Below are 22,140 nucleotides of genomic sequence, written 5' to 3'. Positions count from 1 at the left end.
CAGTCTATATGTGGCAATTTTATTTAAAAATCATGCTTTTATGTGGTATTTTTATTTTTTATTTATTTATTTTATTTTTTTAATTACATGACAGCAGAATGCATTACAATTCTTATTACACACATATAGAGCACAATTTTTCATATCTTTGTATATAAAGTATGTTCATGCCAATTCATGTCTTTATATGTGTACTTTTTTTTGCATTACAATTCTTATTATACATATATACCACAATTTTTATATCTCTGTTTTTTATAAATAGGTTGACACCCAATTCATGTCTTCATACATGTATGATCAGACAGAATTCATTTGCATTGTTATTGGATAAGAATAATTTCTCTTGTTATCAGCTTTTTTATAGATTATTAAAATATACTAAATCTATATAAAGTAGTAAGTAAAAAAAATATAATTCTTTTTTTAAAAATTTTTTTCATTGTCAATAGGCCTTTATTTTATTTATTTTGATGCAGTGGTGAGAATCAAACCCAGTGCCTCACACATGCTAGGCAAGAGCTTCACTACTGAGCCACAACCCCAGCTGGAAAGAGAGAATTCTTGAGTGAGTCTTTTAGACTTTAGTTGTTTTTAAAAATTATTCTAGTATAGTAATTAAAGATATGAATTTATTGTCTTGCCTATTTCTGTTTTAGACTTTTTTTCCCTAAAAGTCCCCCTTTTAATCATACATAATCTGAAAACATTATTCTTGATCACTAAGAATGGCTGTAATTTGCCAGGCACAGTGGTGCACCCCTGTAATCCCAGCAGCTCAGGAGGCTGAGGCAGGAGGATTACAAATTCAAAGCCAGCCTCAGCAACAGTGAGGTGCTAAGAAACTCAGTGAGACCCTGTCTCTAAATAAAATACAAAATTGGGCTGGGGATGTGGCTTAGTCGCCAAGTGCCCCTGAGTTCAATCCATAGTACAAAAAAAAAAAAAAAAAGGCTGTAATTTGTTCTGAAACATTGATTCATCTATATAGATGCAGCATGAAGTAGTAATGAATGCATATAAGTCTGTAGTTTTATCAGAAAATCTAAGCTAAGTGGTGTCATACAACAACCAGGGCCTAAGTAGGTTTGTGGGCATTGGCTCTGCACAGAAAATGCAATTCTTAATCCTTCATAGTGGGTTTATCACACCAGATCAAGTAAAAATCATTCTCTCAAATGTGATGCTATAAGCATGATCTTGATTATACAATTAATTTATCCAAAGTGAATGCTTTAATTTTTATAAAGTCCAATTATTTTTTTATGGATTATGCTTTTGGTATCATATCAAATAAATCCTTGCTTAATCTGAGGTCACAAAAAAGTTTTCCTTTCTTTCAGAAGTGGCTAGTTGTTTTTCTTGAGGCCTAGGGCCATTTTGGATGACTCTTGTAGATGGTCTCTGTTTCTGAGAAATTGGACTTTCAAAAATAGCAGTAGCTAGATCAGTCCTGGGAAGTGGGGTACTGCTGCTGGGCCCATAGTAGCCCCTCTGTTCATGTGCCCATCCTGACAGTTCTGAGCTGGCCAATGAAGAAGGCTGGCTAACAACTGGTTGAGGCATTTTTGTCTACATTTTGTTAGTCCCTCTTCCTTGATGTCGCTTTCTGGTGACCACTGGTCCATCATAAGCTTTGTGTACTCTAATATATTCTTCTATATCCCTTGTCCTCAGATTTCCTTGTCTCTGGTTTTCAAGTCCTTCCCATCCAGACCCCCAACCAGACAGCAGGCTTTTAGCAACTACCAAGGATTTCTATATATCCTTACTCCAGGCCACTTCTTACACACAAAGTGAATAGCCTAATGCACAGCTGATAGCTCTGCCCACTGGGAAGGTTTTCCTTCTCTACTATTTTGCAGAATCTCCCCTTAATGTGGCTGTAATACAGCTACCATCCCTTTTTTAAAAATATTTATTTTTTAGTTATAGGTAGACACATATTTTATGTGGTGCTGAGGATCAAACCCAGTGCCTCATGTGTGCTAGGCGAGCACTCTACCTCTGAGCCACAATCCCAGCCCCAACCATCCCTTTTTAACTTGAACTCAAGTGTCAAGCTGACCCATCCATAGGCCAAACTTGAGTCCTCCTGCTCCTCACCAACTTCAAACGAGGGAAGGGGAACTGGTTCAAATGTGGTAGTGATATGGCGATGTGGACTACTTGCTCATGTAGTTCATTTGTGTCCTTTGATCTGGTGCTGCTTAGGCTCAACTCCATTTCTGTCTGACAATGGACTATAGCTGGACTTGTCCAACTTTGTGACCTGCTGGGCCTGACAGAACCCAGCTTATAATGGGAAGTTTCAGATACAGGGTCATGTGGTGTCCTGTGGTCAAGCATTCCATCTCTTCCAGGTCTCAGTAACATGTCAAGAGATATTTCTTAAGGAGCATATAATTCTCTGCTGAGGTGGGATAACCTCACTTCAGAATCCCAGAAGTTTGAGTTGTGATATTTCTAATGGAGAATGCCATAAGCTCCATTTTACACATGACCTGTCCCAAACCTAGAGTCTGTGGCTCAAGTAGCGAGGCTGAATGCATTGCATCTTGACTTGCTGCGGTGTCTGTTCTAGCTCCGGATCCCATACATCGATGGCAGCCTTCAGTGTCACCTGTGTATTAACCACAGTGTATTCCTAGTTGCCTCCAGAACCCAGAAAAACCTACCAGGCACTGTACTTTCTTCTTTGTGATGGAGGAAAATACAAAGAGCAGCAATTTTTCTTTTACTTTAGATGGGGATATTTAACTGAAGTGGTTAGTCCCTGGGTGTTTGTAGGGTTTATCCCTCTCCACTCTCTGTAGTTCATGTGCTTTACAGAAGCTTCCAGTACAACAGACACATCTTGTCCTCCTGTCCAATTAGCATGATGACATAGATCAGTGTAGTGTCTGTAGAATGTCCAGAAAAATCCAGATCTCTTTGGACTATGCTAGAATATAAAATGGGAGAATTAAGTAGCCCTGAGGCAAAATTCTAAGTTAATATTTTCTATGTCATGTGAATGAGAACTGAGTCAGATCTTTTTTTCTTTCTTTCTTTTTTAGTACTGGAGATGAGATCCAGGGGTGCTTGACCACTGAGCCGTATCCCTAGCCCTTTTTTATTTTTTATTTTGAGACACGATCTCACTAAATTGCTTAGGGCCTTGCTAAATTGCTGAGGCTGGCTTTGAAGGGGCATATCATCTTCCTGCCTCAGTCTCCTGAGCCATGGGATTACAGGCATGTGCTACCACAACTGATTTTGCTAATACTCTTTCCTATTACAATGGAAATTAAAGCATTCTTCAAGCCAATGATTATATGCAATAAAACTGAAGTTTCATAAATCTGCTTTCATAAATCTTATCACATTCAGCAACACAGCTGAAATGAGAACTACTACTTGATTAAACCTGCTTCACACTGTGGGATGAAGAGCCAAGTGATAGCCATCAGAAACACCAAGAAGCCGGGCACTGTGGTGCATGCCACAGTGTAAACCCCGTGGCTCGAGAGGCTGAGGCATGAGGATAGTGGCTTTAAAGCCAGCCTCAGCAACTTAGTGAGGTCATAAAGCAACTCTGCAAGACCCCATCTCTAAATAAAATTTTAAAAAGGGCTGGGGATGTGGCTCACTGGTTAAGCACCACTTGGTTCAATCCCTGGTACCAAAAAAAAAAAAAAAAGAAAGAAAGAAAGAAAAAAAGAAACACCAAGACATTAAGCCCCAAAACAAAACTATGTAATTGGAGGAATCTGAAAAGTATTAGGGCTCAGAAAAATGCAGGATTGGTTGATTTCTGTCACACCACCAATTAAGTTGTCTGGTCATTGCAAAAATTGAATGTATCTTAGAGAATGACTATGAACATTATAAAACTTAATTAAGTTGTCATACAGTTATAAATAAGATTCAAGATATAGTCTTTACTGAAGCAATTCAACACATTCACTGACACTGATATGCAACTATTCACTTAGCAAATGCTTTCTTTTAAATTCCTATCTACAAAGATAATCAGAAACAATTTACTTTCATGAACAAGGACAGCAGAACACCTTCACTATTTTATATACATCAACTTTACTATTCTGTACCATAATGTATGGCACAGTCAACTCTATTGTTCTCTATCATGATATAATCTGGAGGGCACATGGGATTTTTATCACCTTAATGTTGCACAAAATTGCATAATAATATATTATGTTTGCTAACTTTCTGCTACATCTCCTATTATGTTGCCTGTTTGGCCATTATGAAAATCAGATGGATCTTAGAAAATGACTGTACACATTATAAAACTTAAGTTGTCACAGAGTTGTAAATAACGCTCCAGATGTATTAGCTTTTCTGGGGCACATAATAAGCACCCTCTAATGTCTTTGTAAGTCACATTCATTCTAGAGGAGGGGAGATAAATCCAGAAAATACTCCAGTGGTGTAAGGTATGTCAGGATATACTTCAAAGTTAGAGGCAAGTTGCCATACCTTGCTTTATCATTAGGAGGGCAGAACAATATGCTTTGAATATCTTTGACTTTTGGAAAAATGTATAGCAATCTAAGTTTGTTGCTTCAACATAAGGTTTTCAATTTGATAATGGGCCTAGGGCAGGAAAAGTCTCTGTATTAGATCCAAGCTGCAAGGTACAATTTTTAAAAAACACTATTTAGACTTTAAAACTGTTCATACTCAGTGGTATTGGAAATATCTATGACAAGTTGAGCATTGAGCCTCTGACAAATTTAAGTATGAGATTCACATTGCAGATAGTGGAACTTTGGAATTAGGTCCTACTCTCTTTTATTGACAACTATTCTTCATTTGAAAATTAGTTCCTGAGCTTGTTCCTAGGGTTTGAAAGAGATCCAATGCCTAGCTATAAAATTTTAACTGACTATACAGCCCCAAAATGCCCACTCTGATCTAGGCTTTAGCTAATAATTAAAACAAAAGAATTGGGCGTGTGTTGCAATCACCTTTAAAATGGAAATATTTCATACATATAGGCAATCCAGCAGGTGCTGTTGCATTGGTAGGTGGCTCATATTTCTAGGACCTCTAGGGAGTTCTATCTAATCAGTTAGGAGAAGAATATGAAGCACAGTCCTGATTTAACGATGGCTGTTCAAACTGTGCTAACAACTATATACAAGTGGAGGGCAGCTGCAGTACAGCCTTACTTAGGGATGCCCTAGAAAACAATGGTGATAGGACGTCCTCTCAATAGGAAGATCTTCACATGGCATATTTGTTTGTCCATTTGGGGTAGAAGGCTATGTGGCTTGAAATATGGATCTAAGTTGATTCATAGGCAGCAGTTTAGTGAGTTCACTAGCTGGTGAAGGAACAGCCTCGAGAAGAATAATATTGAAAAATTGTTGGCAAGTTGTCTTGGGGGAGAGATAAATGGCTCTCCCACATCTCAATATGAACATAAAGAGTGAAGATATTTGTATCCCATGAATATGCCCACAAAGCTCTGTGTCAGGTAAGACAATAATCAGTTGGATCAGATGACCTCATTTCTGAGTGTCAATCTACTTTATCCAACCACTGTGGTGCTGGTCCCATGTGGAGAGTTACCATGGCAGCAGGGACAGAGGCTACATATTAGCTCAAAACACAGATTTTCTTCTCCAAGATTGACATAGCTAATTCTGCAGCTGAGTGTCCAACCTACCCAAGATTGAGAACAACACTGAATCCCTGTTATGGCATCATTACTCAGCCATTTGCCTATGGTGGTAACTACATTGGAACTCATCCATCTAGAAGGAAGCAGCAATTTGTCCTCAGAGGAATAAGTATATATTTTGTTTTCAGTCTATGATCACTTACCCTGTTGTCTTTGGGTCTATGATAGTTCATCATGGTAGGAATCTGTAGAGGAGGAAGCTACTCATCTCTTGCTGGCTGAGAAGCAAAGAGAGATGAAAAAGAGAGTCTTAATATCCCCTTCAAGGGCCTGACTCCAATGACCTAACTTCCTTCCACTAGGCCACACCTCCTGAAGGTTCCACCACTTTCTGATATAGTGCCATGGGCTTGGGACCAAGCTTTCAACATATGGGCCTTTGGGGGCCATGCAAGATCCAGACTATAAGACTTCTGGGTATCTCCCTTATGAGTCTTATGGTCTTGTATAAGTCATACAATGACTTGGAGACTTCTTTGTCCATCATCTAAAATGCCTCCCAAGATATTTGTGGAAATCAAATGGTTATGTAAGGCAAGTGATTGGCATAATCTCCATCAAAGATTGGATACCAATAAAAATGTGCTTGTTTTCCCAATTTATCCCCTCCTATTGTGGCCAGGAAATCCTAGCCTTCATCACTGTCTCTCCACCTTCCCCCCAAGGTCTTGAGTCTTTGGTTGATTTTTACTTCTGTGTAGAGGAAAGGTTAGAGGTGGGCCAGCCTGATGGTTAGACCTCCTGATGATGCTGGGTCAGATGTTCAGATCCTAAGAGCCTGGGTCTGTCTGCACTATGTAAGAGAAGGGAAATGGGTTCTCCTGAACCCGGGAGACATTATCTAATGATTCTGGGAACTTCAGAGGCAGAAAGTAAGAAAGAATATGACAGAGAAAAAAATAATAGACTGTACCTATGATCCCTTCTGGACCACCTTTCTCTATAATGACAAAAATGAGGAAGACAGGACAGGGGTGGGGAAGGCTGAAAGGGGGAGAAAGAGATACCCTGGAGGAAGACAGCAAGCAGGGCTCATCTCTCACTACCACCTACACACATCCTCAATCTGAGTTCCAGTTCCCTTTCTATTTACTGTCCATAGTCAGGGACTAGAAGATCTTGATCAGAATTCTGGGTCCTTACGCACAAAGACAGGAAGGATCCAGCCCCACCTATTGCCCTCCTTTTAGAATTTCCTGACATTGGTACCTGTGCTGCCTGAGAAAACCTGCAATTATATTCCCCAGATTTATGCAGATAAGTGAGCTGGGGAGGCAGAAAGGATATTGGGGCAAGTAGGAGGAGGGTGACTGTGTTTCAGATGGAAATAAATGGGAGTACAGATCGCAGAATGGGAATTATTCTTTAGAGGAGACTGAGGCTCCGTTCTCTCTACCGGCTTCCAGATTGGACTGAACAGGCCCAAACCAGCACAATCCCAGTCTCCACCTTAGTTTGAGCCTCCACTTCAGCTTCGAGTTCAGGCCCAGCCTGAAACCAAACCCTCACCCAAACATAAACCCCAACCTCAGCTCTAAATTTGTCTCTAAAGTCAACCTCATTTCAACTGCAACTCCAACCTAATCCCACCCCAGCCTCCGCCTCAGTGGAGGGTCTATTTTCAACCTTAGTCCCTAGTCCAACCCAACATGAGCACCTCCACAATTTCAGCCTGAGACCTAATCTCATTTTCAGACCCAAACACCAGACCTACTTCTATGCCCATCCTAGTTCAGACATCAACCCCCAACTCCATCCAACCCAAGGAGTCCTAACATCTGCCCCAGCCCAGCCCCTCTCTGCCTTCATCTCATGTCCCCAAACCTTAGAGATCAGTGGAGTTTAAGGCTATTGATGTATGAAAATCTCAAGTGCTTATAAAGTGAGAATAAACAAGGGTTTAGAAAAGGTAAGAAGACAGGCACAAACCCCAGAGATAGTCCCTTCTCACAGTTTGAAAGAATCTGAGCTAGTTCCTCTGCAGCCTACTCCCACTACCCTCTGCTCCCCTGGTGCAGTCCTGTATCTCCAGGAACATGGGGCATATGTGAGGATGCCCCCAGCACAGTCCATACCCTCTATTCTCTTCCAAACTACTACCTGTGCCCTGGGCCCTGGGGGTACACATACCAGCTATATGGGTTGCTATATAGAGGACAGACCCAGGAAGAGGAGGTACTCAGGCCCCTAATACAGGCTCAGGGGCATTCTGGGGTGGAATATCTGGGCTCCCAGGTACCCAGAGGGTGGTCTAGAAGGGTAGGTATGACTTGGGGTGAGCATACCCTATGGCCTTGCAGATTCCTGACCCCACAGGAAGGTATAGTCAGAGGAAGGCAATTTAGAACAATGTAGGACCTCCCTGGCTTTCAGAGTATTGCTTTTCTTATGAGTTTTGTTGACTTCTTTTGTTATAGTTTATGTTTATACCCACCTCCAATTTGAGGCTGTGACTATGGACAATTATCACTAATGCCAGAGTGGTGGGGCAGAATCATGGTGGTTAGGTGAGAATACAGTAAGCATAAATAAGGGTTTAGAAAAGGTAAGAATAATTTGACACTGATATGTTTCAAAATGTCATTTTGAAACATATCCTCCACCTTAGAATAAGAATTCCTCAAGATCTCTCTAACTTAGCTTGACCTAAACTCCAGACGACCCTCCATCATCATAAGAAAGGAAATTGTTCTCTGGGACTAAAATCCTTAAAAACACCTGCTTTCTTATGAAGGTAACACCATAAGGACCCCTCTGTGACAATCCCCTGCCAATGACCTAGATGCAAAAACTCCCCCTTTCCTCACTCCTCTATATCTACCCCAGGCTATAAGCCGAGGATGGGTCTTAGCCTAGCCCAGGCCACCTCTGCAGGTTTGTCCTGAATAAATCTGTGTTCTCCTCTCTATTTATTTTCTTCATTTGATTCTTTCCTTGCACATGGTGACACAGGTCTGGTGATGGGGAGAGAGAGGCCCTACTTACTGTTCCAGATGTGATCTACTGTAGGTTTGTCACTTAAGGTCTTTTTGCACTGCTTGGATTTTCTACCTGCATCACTTGTATTTAAAAAAAATTCTTTTTGTAGTTGTAGATAGACAGAATGTCTTTATTTTATTTGTTTATTTTTATGTGGTGCTAAGGATCGAACCCAGTGCCTAATACATGCTAGGCAAATGCTCTACTACTGAGCTACAGCTCTAGTCCATAACTTATATTTTTTAAAAAATTAAAAACAAATAAGTGGCACTGAACAAGATCAATTAATGAATTTCCATCAATTCACACAAATTCTCCAAGCTTGGAATTAATTAATGAGTCAAGATCATGCTGTAGTTGTCATCCCAACAGCAAAGACAAAAATGATTCCAGGCCAGTCAGGGTGAGGACTGGGATGTAGCAGATCACAGATACCAGAAAAGGGAGGTTACCCCAGATCTGAAAAGCTGCAATATTTGGAGGTGCACTGAGTTATATTAGAATGTACAATTGGGACAGGTTTCAAAGAGTAAGACTTGGTAATCTAGTTGGGACCTGAACTGGAAGCAAGCTCAAGCAAGCTGGTGCAGTTGATGCAGATTGAACAAAAAAGAGAGATTCAAAAGCTACATTTTCAGCTAGGTATAATGGTGTATACCTGTATTCCTAGCGACTAGGGAGGCCAAAGCAGGAGGATCCTAATAACTTCAGGGCCCACCTGGGAAATTTAGCAAGGCCCTAAACAACTTAGTCAGATCCGTTTCAAAATAAAAAATAAAAGGGGCTGAGGGTGGAGATTAGTAGTAAGGAGCCCCTGGGTTCAATCCCTAGTACCAAAACTAAAAATATAAAATAAAAAAAGCTCTGTTTTCACAAATTAAAACAGCAACAACAAAGCCCCTGCATTTTGACCAATGCAATTCTACATTATGTACAACCAGAAGAATGAGCACAAAACTATACTCCATATACATATGTCAAAATACATTTTACTATCATGTAAAACTGATAAGAACAAATTTTTAAAAAGTTAAAAAAAAGCAACCCTGCATTTTCTTCTGTCTGGAAAAAACTACAAGTTTAAAAGAAGACTGTTCTTTAATTTTAGGAAACTTCTCATGCTGGCTCTTTAATGTTGCAAATGAACCCTTCAAACTCATGCAAAACCTTCTGAAAAGGGACTTTCTTTGGTTAGAAGGAGATTAAACTGATCTAAGGTAATCACAGATCACCCTGTTTGGTGAACATGAAGTTGCTTCTAAAGACCAGGAGATTAGGTAAAGAGGAGAAGAGACCCTGGAAGGTATGGTATGACATTGGTTTCTACATTACAAGGACTCTTTTGTTATAAACTATAGAAAATTTCTAGATATAGGTAATGCAAGAGACCATTTATGATACAAGGGTGTCTCATACAACCCATTAAAGGTTGAATGGTATCTTCTTAAAGATATGATGATTTTTCTAGCCCCCTTATCTCAGAACGTGACCTACTTGGAAATAGAGTCATTGCATATGTAATCATTGAAGATGATGTCATGCTGAGCAGGATGTGCCCTTTACCCAAAATGCCTGGTGTCCTTCTAAGAAGAGACACAGACACACAGGGAAGAAGACCATACCAGGACAGAAGCAAAGGTTGCAGTGTTGTCTTTGGGAGTCAAGGATTGGTGGCAAACCACTAGAAGCCAGGAGGAGCCAACACAGGATTTTCTCTGAAGTTTTCAGCAAAAGCATAGTCCTACCCACACCTTGAGTTCCTCCAGCACCATGGGACAATATGCTTTTGTTGATTTTTTAGTATCACCATCTATCCTAGCTGGCGACCTAATGATGGGTTCACAAAATTTGACTATTCCAATAACTTAAGAAAATGACAAAGAAAGCACGCAACACACAGAAATACCTTTTCAAAATCTGTGACAGCTCTCCGACCTTAAGGGTCCGTGGAAAGAGAAAGAGAGAGCCACTGGAATTCTTTATTCTTATATAGGGGACACATAAGGGGAGGTTCCATGGAACATTCTAGCCCCAAAATGGCAAAGGGGTAGGATTACAAGGGAACAGGTGAGTGTAACTCAACCCCAGCGGGTGACGCTTATACCTGGAGCCATGCCTTGTTATCCGAGCTAGAGAAACACCCAAGTTACTTCGTCCTGGCACTGCCCTGCCAGACTGGATGCAAGAATTGTTCAGAACCCGGCATATCAGAACTTAAAGGCGTCTGCATCCAGGGCAGCTTCCAACAGTTTAGAATTTTTAAATTTGTTTTAATTAGTTATACATGACAGTAGAATTATTTTGACACATCATACATAAATGGAGCATAACTTCTCATTTGTCTGTACATGATGTAGAGTTACACAGGTCATGTAATCATATATACACATAGAGTAATAAGGTCTATTAATAAGGACCTGTATTCTCCCCCACCCTTATTGTGAATTAGCGTCCACATATCAGAGAAAACATTTAGCCTTCGGTTCTTTGGGGTTGGCTTATTTCGCTTAGCATAACATTCTCCAGTTCTATCCATTTAACAGCAAGTGCCATAATTTCATTCTCATTTAAGGCTAAGTAATATTTATTGTGTGCTTTTGTTGGTTTAAGCCACCTAGTTTGTGGCATTTTGTTAAGGCAGCCTCAGGAAACCACAGAGCAGGGAAGTGGCTGGAGTTCTGAGATAGACTGGAAAGGGAACTGGAATCTAGAAAGTTTCTTTTCTCAGTTCTCTATATGCTTTATTCTTCTTTCTGGCTTCAGACCATGCTTTTCTGCCTCTGTGATAAATACTCATTTTCTGCTCCTTTCTTTGTTCAGATAAGCCAGTCTGGGGCTGCAACCTGCCCAGGGCAGCCTGGCACTGCTTCGCAATAAGGGTTGCAATTATGATTGGTCGAAGCCCATCTTGTCCATGGTCAGCTTAGGAGTACTCATATAATTCAGTTTGGGCTAATGATGCTGGAGAATTTGAGGGTCTGTGAAAGATTTTCTTCTGTGATGAAAAAGGAAAGACTGGGCCTGGGGGAGTAACTCAGAGGTAGTGCACTTGCCTAGATTGCACAGGGCCCTGAGTTTGATCTTTAGCAAGCCTGCTATGATGTTTTGAGGGAAGGCAGAGAGCTGGGTATTTAGTTTTCTACTTAGTGGATCCAATATGCAATTAATGCTAGGTACCGAGTTATGTGCCCTGCACATTCAGTTTTATATCTGTAATGAAAATACACACTTATCTTATAGTTAATGTACTTATAGGTTTGGGGAGAAAGAATGACAAGGGTTAACAGAATCTGAAGAAAATGTATGAATCATTGGCTAGAAGGAAGACAAATGCCTTTGGTAGTGCCCCCAGAATTTTTAGGCTTTGAAATGTCAGAATGAGTCATAACTGGTCATGTTTTATAAGTGAAAAAGTAATTCTATTGTGTGTTATTCACATGGTGCATGATTACTTCATGGGGGTGGACAGGAACAGTTTGTTGCCATTTGATAGAATGGTTTCAGAATGAGAAAAGAAAACCATTAATAAATCAGGATAAGCAGCAGGTACTCCTCCTAATACCATCAGTTTTCCACAGGTTGATTTTCACCATCTGAGAATAAGGGAGCAAGATAACCATTTGTTACAGTTTGGATATGGTTTGAATATATCGCCTAGGGATTTTTGTGTTAGAAGTTGGGTCCCTAGTGTGACCATGTGAGAGGTGATGGAACTTTTAAGAGACAGAGCTTAGTGGAAGGCAAAGTCACTGGGGGCACTGCCCTCAGAAAGGATTAATGCTGATCCTATAGAATGAGTTATTTCCTGAAAGAGTGGTGTTATGGTTTGAGTCTGGAATATCACCCAAAGGCTCATGTGTTGAAGGTTTTGTCCCCAATGCAGCAATGTTCAGAGGTGGTGTTTTGGGGTAGTGACTGGATCACGAGTGTCCTAACATCATCATAGCATTAATCCATCAACAAGTTCATAATTAATGGGCTATTGGGAGGTATGAAAACTGTAGGAGATGGGGCCTCATTGGAGGAATCAAGTCATGGGGAACATGCCCTGGAGGTGTATATCTTGTTTCTGGCCACTTCCCCTCTCTTTTGTTTCCTGACTGCTTTGAAGTGAGCAGCCTTCTCTTCCATATGCTCCCACCTTCATGATAATCTGCTTTACCTCAGGCTCAGAAGCAATGGAGCCAGCCAACATGTACAGAAACTTCTGAAACTATGAACCCAAATAAATCTTTCCTCCTTTGTTTTTCTCAGGTGTTTTGTCACAACAATGGAAATATGATGAACACAAGTTGGGTTGTTATAAAAGAGTGAGTCTAATTCCTGAATCTCTCTGGCTTCCTGCCCCACTATGTTTTTGCGCTTGTATGTGAACCCACCATTGTGATGTTATCAACCACAAGGCCCTCACCAGAGCTGACCTGATACCAATACTATGTCCTTGAGCCCCTGCAAACTGCAAGCTAATAAAACCTATTTTTTTTAAACAAAATAACAAGCCTCTGATATTTTGTTACAGAAATGGACTAATACACTGTCCCTTCTATACATAAGACAGAGTCACTACTACCACTAAAATTAACTAATCCAAAAATGAACACATAGACTCTCCAGTTTCATAGCTCAATCTTGGTGAACTGAGACTAGGAATGGAGCAGTTCTATTCTAGAAGTTCACAGTGCTTATCTGAACTAAACTGTCTGTGATATCTGTAGAAAAATTGTATATATGTCAGTTGCAAAAAACTAAAAAATCTCATTCCCATACATCAGCAAAACTGTTTATTGAGCCAATGTCCTTATGTGGTCCTGCTGATCTAACAGAGAAGCATGAATGAATAGGAAGTGACCTTGTTTGGTGTTCATACTCCTTCCCTTTGACCACTCACACTAATCCCAAGACCCCTGAGAACTTTACTAGTTCATGACCTCAAATAAGAGCCAATACTAAAATAGTGGCAGGCCTTTATGTTTCCCTATAAAGAGCTAGACTGCTCCCCATCTTGCCTTCTCTTTTTTATTCCATCGCTGTTCTTCAGACTTTTCCTGAAATCACAGTTTGTCTCCTTTCTTAAAGACAAGATCTCCCCCACCACTCTCATTAAAGGCTAAGTGGGATCAGGTTGTACATTTTCTGACCCTTCTTGCCTGAGAATCACTCCACCTCCTTCCCTAAACCTCTGAAGCTGGTTCTATCAACATTGTAGTATCCGAATTGTGCATTTTGTAGAATTTTAGTAAAGCAAGTAATGAACCCAAACTCCTGATCTTCTGTTTGGAACCGGAGGAGACTCCACTCTTCTGAGTGGGAGTGACTCGCCATGTGTACCTTTGCACCAGTGTGCTGAGACATCATTGCTACTCCACCGATTTCCCACACAGCTGGTCAGTTCTGTTCTCACATGTCCTGGGCCTGAAATGGTGGCAACAGCTGTGGACACTCCTCACTGGGAATCTCTCTGGTCTCTTTCTCTTGTTCATGTTTCAAATTCTCTTCTATTTATTTAAACAGATATATTTATCTTATATATATATTTTAGTAATTCCTGTATCTAAATGCTACATGGGTCTTATTCTGCTGTTCGCAATCTCTGCTGACTCATTCATGATGCCTAGTTTTCTTGGTGTTTTATGATTTAAAAGAAAAAAGGAATGAGTTCTTGGTTTTTGGAACTTTGTCTCCTAAAATTTGGTATATTTCTCCGCCAGGTGCCTGGGGTTTTCCAATCTGGTACTGCTTTAAGAAAATACTTGGTTGGAGGTTTCTTGGACCTCACATGTGGTATGTAGTTGTACCCTGTTCCTGCTTGGGGACAGGTGGTTTCTGGTTATTAATTTTTATAGGGGTGTTGTTTTCTTCTTTAGAGCTGGGGCCAAGACAAACCAGCTTCCTTCTTGTCTTTTTTATGATTCTTCTTGAGCCTATTCTCATGATCTGACTCCCCACCTCACGTGGACCTGAATTTGCTTCTTGCCGCTACGCAGGGATTCACTCTGAAACTCCATAGTACTATATCTAACTCTTCAGCCTCTATCAGTTTACCTGCCTGGATTTATGCTTCAGCTTTAAGAATTGCCCTTTCTTTTTAGCTAAGTTACTAATTTGAAATGAATGTTTTTCTTTTTTACCCACTTTTCAGCATTTTCTAGTGGGAAGGTTTTAGGAACATTAGCTGCCCTATGGATATAGCAAAGGAAGTGAAAGCTACTGTTTTACATTTATATATCTTGTATTCAGCCACCCTGCCAAATTTTCTTTTAAATTCTGATACTTTCATACTAGAATCTTTGTATTTTCTAGGTATTCAGTCTTATAATTATGTGCTTTCTTTTTTGTACTTTTTTTTTTTTTTGCTACAACTTCTGGACACTGTTGAATAATAATGGTAATAATAGGTACCCTGCTTACTCTTTTTAATGAAATAGAGTTAGTGATTTTCTTGTTGTTAGACTATTTGCTGTTTTGGAGAAATGACCTTTATTAAATTTAAGAAGTTTTCTTATAGGCCTATTTTACTTAGGTTTTTTTTTTTAATTAGAAGATGGTTGCTGAAATTCATTCAATGTCTCCTCTAAATTTATTGGTGTGATGTTACATCTAATTTTTAACTGAGTCCTGCCTACTCCTCCTTCAATCATTTATCCCTCTAGCAGGGCTGGAACTGAGGATGCATGAATAAGAATTCTGAAGATGCATTTTCCAGGCTGGATTCATTGGATAAAAGATCTTGTGTTCCCGATTAAGGACACAAGACTTTGTGCTGAGGGCAGGAACATTTGTTCAGATCCAAATTGAATATTGGAAAAATGCCCTTCTCTGCAGTCAGGGAGACCAGTTAGGATGTGGCTGTAGTTATCTAGGCTGGGGAAAGAGAGACACATTTATTTATTGCTGCTTCATTGATGCCCATTTCATGCCAAAAATTATGCCAGGTTCTTCATACACAGCGTAGGTATTTTTTCCTACTCTTTTGTGTTACATGTGGTGGAGGGAGGAATTGGTGGTAAAAATCAGAGAGAACGAATTGCATCAATAGTAATAAACAAAAACACCAGTTTCCCAGGAATGAACCCTTCCATCGTAATCTTTGGTTTTCCAACCTCCCTAAGTCTCTTCAAGAACCAGCTGTGAGTTCACAGACAGTTTAGCAATTACTCTTGATTTTTCTATGCAACATGGACTGCGATTTTTTTTTCCTTCTTGTTATTTGGCCCAATACTTAGGGCCAAATAACAAGAAATTCCAAATATTTTGGAATCTCCTCTATTCCATATCTTTGTGTACTTCAGGTGAGGCTGGCTCCAGCCTAGTCCCAGAGGCAGGACAATCATGGTGGTTCCACACCCCTTGTCAGTTTGGCTGGTTTAATCTTACATATATGATAAAATTCTGGCCTCAGGTGAGGTGCCATTTTCTGGGACCTGTGGGGGAAGATACCCTTATTGCTAAGGAGGATGCAGAGGAAGAGATGTACTCATTTACACCCACCCATTGTTAGCCTACACCAATATCTTAAACTGCAGCAGACATATCACAACTTTAAGAGGAAAAAGTTAAAACAATGGAGTAATACATGGAAAATCTGGGAAGAATCTGATTCCTTGATGTTGTTACTGAGCCAGTGATAAGCTAATTTTGGACTATTCCCACCTCTAGTTGTATTGAGGTCTGAGATGCTATAGACTGAATGCTTGTGTCCCATCCCCCAACTCCATCAGAAAAACAATTCATGTGTAAAATTCCAAAGCTCCACATATTTTGAGGTGGGGTCTTTAGGATTAGATTTTGTGGGTGGATTAATGTTGTTAGAAAAGATATCACAGTGAGAACACAGCAGTGGTCCACTTCACCTTTTGAAAATAGCTTGAGGCTTATTTTTGAAAGGGAAGGGTACTCCTTTTCCTCTTCTCCCTCTCTCCCTCCCTAACCTGGGGGTGGGGAATGAGATTCCCTTGAGTTATCTGTGCTCCACGGGAAGGAGATGCTGCCAGAGGATCTAGGAAGTGAATATCTTCCAAATTAACAAGTGAATCCTAACACACCATCAGGCTGCTCTGGTGTGGAGAGCCACCCCTGAGCTCTTTGAGAAGTCTTGAGCCAAGGAAATTTTGGTCTGGCCTTGCGCTATTTGGCAGCCCCTCCTACTTAATGGATTATGCAATGCACATGACCCAAGTCTCTGCTTGGCCAGGAAAACTACTCTGTAGTTCTGGAGTTGGGCGTATGGGTTGGGCTTGGACAGACCGCCTCCTGCCTTACTTGGTGAGGAACATTCTATGGATACCCTTTGAAGTTTCCCCACATAGAATAAAGCAAATGCAGGCTCCCGATTTTCAAAATTACTTCCATGTCGTGTGGTCTTTTCATGGCCTTCTTTTTCTTAGCTTTATTTTTGCTGCTAGCTTACTCCATACAGAGGAACTCCATTTCCACCACCAACGTGGAATGTGGAGCAGGGGTGAGAGAGGCAGACAGGGACACTGGACCCTGGGATCCCCTTACCAGAGCACACTGGAATGAAGAGTTCCTTTAAAACCCCCCTGTTCCTCCTAATGGGCAGAATTTACAGCCTCTGGGACAGAAGTCTCCTGTGTTTCTCCTTTGCTAGCAAAGCAATAAAATCTCTTTTTCCTTTTTCTCAAAACCATGTCCTCATTATTAAACGGGCATTAATTGGCATTGGGGCCAAGCACTGGGTTCTGGTTACAAGAAGACATCTTTGAACTTGGAAATGAGCCCTTGCCAAACACCTAATCTTTTGGTCTTTTGATCTTGGATTTTATCAGCCTTCAGAACTGTGAGAAATATATTTCTATTGTTTATAAGCTACTCAGCTTATAGTACTGTCTTATAGTAGCCTAGACAGATTAAGATATGAGATGATATTTTTTTATTATTGTTTAAGTCAAGCTAAGTTATATTCTTTTGTTACTTGCAGCCATAAATATCTTAGCAAATGATGTGGTTTATGCTGCCATTAAGCACATCGATTATGTTCTCCTGAAAGGCTTGTGACTCAAAGCCAGTGTGGTCTCTTTGTATTAATTCATTTTTTTGTTGTTACTATAAAAAAAATCTGAGGAAGGCTAACTTTATAAATAAAGAGATTTATTTAGCTCAGTTTTAGAGATTCAAGTCTTGGCTCTGCTAAGGACCTCAGTGGATGGCAGGAGCACATGTGTGTATGAGAGAGATCACATCAAGGGAAAGATCACATTGCCACATAGAAAGCCTGAGAGGTTTGGTTCTTATAGTCCCTTCTGTGGACATGCCTCCAGTAGGCTCCACTTCTTAAATGTCCCATCCCCTTAACACCACCATACTGGGGACCAAGTCACTGGCCTTTAGAGACAACCACATCTAATCCATATTAGTCTTCCCTTCATTCTGGGGCTGATAGGACCAGCATACCACAGAGCCTTCTGGACACAGCCAGTCCTCTCACCACCACCTGCAACTGGATGGGATCCTGGTAAGTTGGATTCATCATCAGAGACAAAAAAAACACAGAGGAGAGTAAGACAGTCAAAGGTTGGAGAGAAACAGTTAAGGTGTATGTGTCATGTAGGGAGGGGGTTGTCAGCACAGCCAGAGACTGCTGGAGTCCAGCAGTGTTCAAATGGACAATTAGATTTGGGAGTAGTTCGAGTGACAGCTTTCTTAATAAAACCAAACCTGGAGACTTCATAGGCTAACCTGGGCAGGAGACACAAACAAAAACTCGGTAGCTTTCCATAGTGCCTGAATTTTCCTTTCCCTTGGGGCCTTTTGTGTTCTGCCTCTAAGCTGAAAATACAAGTTTACCTGATTCCTCCCATAGCTGTGCCAAATTCTGCATAGATTACTCTGCATAGTTTCACCGGCCAGGTGAACTTGGATGTAACCTTCTTAAAGACTTAAACAAAACACTCAGGGTTCCAAAACTCTCTTATATTTGTTTATTTATATAAACAAACTAATAAATCTTAAATAGTGCTTACTTCTTGCCAGAAATTGTTCCAAAAAATTTATAAACATTAACTCATGTAATCTTCATACAACCTTAAGATATTCTTTTCATAGTAACAAGCTATGGTCACTGTCTCAGTCCATTCAAGCAGCTAGAGCAATATACCTTAGGCTGAACAGTTTATAAACAATAGAAACTTATAGCTCACAATTCTGTAGGCTAGGAAGCAAACAGATTCAGTGTCTGGTAGGGCGTGCTCTCTGAGTGATGGATAGTTCCTTCTTTCTGTGTCTTCACATGGCAGGAGGGATGAATGAGCTTCCCTGAACCTTTTTTATTTTTTTGTTGTAGTTGGACACAATACCTTTATTTCACTTATTTATTCTTCTGTGGTGCTGAGGATCGAATCCAGGGTCTCACACGTGTGAGGCGAGCGCTCTACCGCTGAGTCACAACCTCAGCCCTTCCCTGAACCTCTTATAAGGGCACAACTCCACTTTTGGAGATTCCACCTAATAACTTCCTAAAGGTTGCCATATTTTATTACTTTTGCATTGGAGATTAGATTTTTAACATGAATTTCGGGGAGTCACAATTTTCAGACCATAGAAATTATCGTCATCTTTGTGTTTCAGAAACTATTAGGACTATTATAACTCCTAGGAACTATCATCATCATCATAATCATCATCATCTTTTTTATAGGTGAGGGAATCATTGCCCAGAGTGGTTAAATCATCTGCTCTAAGTCAGATAGCTAGTAAGTGGCAAAGCCAGAACTTCAAGTCAGGCTGCCTTGTCCCAGAGTTCATGTTCTTACGACCTTGCTATTACGTCTCAGTACTGAGTGTGTTAAAATACACCCATATGGTAAAAAAAAAAAAATACACCCATATGGGGGATGGGGGGATGACAGTGGCCAGCATCTCATTAAGGGGGTCTTTCTTCCTGCCCAAAATAATCCAAGTCACCCTAAGACTTACAATTTCAGATGATTAGTAAATAACGAAGCACAAATACTCAAAAATATATTTACAGAAAGTGAAGCCCCTGATAGATCTAGTCCACATAGGTTCTCTAATTAGACAAAAGATAAAATGGCTCTGGTGGTTTATTTAAGAGGGTACATCAAAGGCAGGGATAAGGTTTCAAGGGCAGAGTCTTATGGTCAGCAGGTTGATTGATATCTTGGCAGGTCACACCCATCTCAGGTGCTGTATGGGATCTCTGGCAGAGCTGAGGGGGAAAGAAGTTCACCTGCATCAGGCAGTCAGTCCCTGTGGGGGGTGCCACGGGGAGTTCCCAATGCCAGACTTATCCCCTCAGGAGGCTACTATGCACAACAGTCCACACACAGTCCACAGATGGCTCGTGACACACCCACGTTTCACACTCAATATATTATTATATATTATAGTCAATATAATATATTTTTCCATTAAGATTTTTAAAAATGTTTATTTTTTTTAAAAATGTCTATCTATAAGGAGCTCACTGAATCTATGATTGACTGTGATTTCATAGCAATTATGATGGATATTTAGGAAGTCTTGAGCGGTGAGAAAAAAAAATCAACTTACAGATTGTTTTCCAATAGAATACAAATTTAAAAACATGGAAGTTGATTAATATTTTGTTTTGTAGAGACTCATTTAAACATTTTAGTTTCACTTTTTCTTTTTGTGTTTTGGAGTCTATTGACCTTTTCATGGCTCAAGTATTTCTGTAAGCATGTGGAAAGAATGAGCCTAAGTCCTGCCTATTCAGGGGTCAGTCAGTTCTCCTTAAGGGCAACAAGGAAATAAACTCAGAAAACCGAAGCCAGGCTAAGATCTGCCAGGCTTTCTGTCTTGTGGAGCTCAGACTTGGCTCTTCACCTGCTCCGCTGCTTGGTGCTCCCAGCACTTTCTGGTCTTGGTCCTGGATCCTCTGCTCTGGAGGCCCAACTTCCTACCTCCCAGATCCCTGGGTCCAGGGAGGGGTAAGCTCATTATCCATAAATCAGGAGGCTCCTCCTAGCAACCAGCTGGTGAGGTGCTCAAGGTAACTCACCTCTCTGTAGACCTATGCAGGTGTAACTTCCCTCGGTGACACCATATCTTCACAAATGTGTTTTAAATTAGGGTGAATCCCATTGCAGTGGACACTCAGTTATGAATGGAGGAAAGAACTGTGATGAGCTATTTGCCTGAATGGGACAGAGAGAAGGAACTTTTAGGAAGATATGCTGCCAGGATTTAAAATACTTCACAAGTAGGGGAGAGGCAGAAGGCTTTGCAGAGGAAATGACGTTGAATTTGGGCAAGGGCAGATGAGAGGCACTCTGTTCAGAAGTGAGTGCATTGAGAGGGAAAAGAGCCACCCTGTTTAAGGACAAGAGGTTTGTGTGTGGTGCTGGCAGCAGTTAGCCACAGATTCCAGTTCATGAACCTGCCAGTGGCTTTGGGACTTTCCCAAAGCTTAGTTAGCCAGCACCCGACTCTGCCTTAGGTATTTCTGCCTGGATGAAGAAAATATGCAATTTTAGCTTCCTTGCTCCTGAAAACTCTGCCTTGTGTATGTGATTATTATTATTATTAGATTTTTGCTGTGTGGGGATCAAACCCAGGGTCTTATCTAGCTAGGCAGGTGCTCTACTACTGAGCTACATCTTCAGCTCTACCTTGTATTTGCTAGATCCTCCCAGGATATCTACTTTACACTCCTACAGCTACAGGAAAACCTATCATTTGACTCCTGGTCCCCTCCCACTTTGGCTTCTGGATCTGTTTGACACTACTCAGCGGAGATTCTGGCCTGGCAGGGCTACTGCGGCCCTAAGAGTAGGTTTAGGGGTTAACCAGCATATTCTCTAAGAGGACAAGTCTTTCAAGTCTGATGCTGAGGTCCCAGGTTGGGATCAGGAAGAAAAATAGGCCTTTCTGGGGACCCAGCTACTAAGAGGTAGCTGAAAGATTGGGTACAGCAGAGGGAAAATGACAGACATTATCCCCTGACCCTGTCTTGTCTGCCTCTCCCACATCAAGAAAGGATAAAGGGCTGAACTCTGTGGCGCACACATGTAATCCCAGCAGCTAGAGAGACTGAGGCATGAGGATCACAAGTTCAAAGCCAGCCTCAGTAACTCTGCAAGGCCCCTAAGCAACTTGGCAAGACACTATGTCTAAATAAAATATTTAAAAGGTCTGGGGATGTAGCTCAGTGGTTAAGCACCTCTGGATTCAATCCCTAGTACCTCCTACCCCACCAAAAAAAAAAAAAAAAAAAAGAAAAAAAAAAGAAAAAGAAAAGAAACTCCACACCTTATTATTTTTTAAAGACAGGGAGGACCTCACTATGTCGTTTAGGCTGTCCTTAAACTCCTGAGCTCAAGCAATCCTCCTGCCTCAGCCTCCTGAGTAGCTGGAACTTCAGAACTCAGGCATGTGCCATCAGGCCTGGCTTCACCTTGTTATTTTTGTGGCAGAACCCATTTGCTGCAGACAGTGAAAATACCGGGTGCTTGCTTTTCTGA

At 40.8% G+C, this 22,140-nt stretch overlaps 1 long non-coding RNA gene across 1 annotated transcript; it reads right to left on the bottom strand.

The window, feature by feature from the left end:
* Positions 1-256: 256 nt before the first annotated feature.
* On the bottom strand, positions 257-21,090 carry LOC124104950 (uncharacterized). Its single transcript, XR_006855571.2, has 3 exons — positions 20,679-21,090; positions 5,842-5,916; positions 257-2,944 (listed from the first exon to the last, which is right to left on the bottom strand). It is a non-coding gene; the product is annotated as an uncharacterized LOC124104950 (long non-coding RNA).
* Between the last annotated feature and the right edge of the window lie 1,050 nt (positions 21,091-22,140).

This window comes from Marmota monax, unplaced genomic scaffold (assembly GCF_021218885.2).
Source record: "Marmota monax isolate L192 unplaced genomic scaffold, Marmota_monax_Labrador192_F-V1.1 WCK01_AAM20220418_F8-fsc00392, whole genome shotgun sequence".
In the NCBI taxonomy this organism is placed as follows: domain Eukaryota; kingdom Metazoa; phylum Chordata; class Mammalia; order Rodentia; family Sciuridae; genus Marmota; species Marmota monax.
Note: the sequence above shows the minus strand (reverse complement) of the source record. Positions and strands in the feature narration are given on the sequence as shown.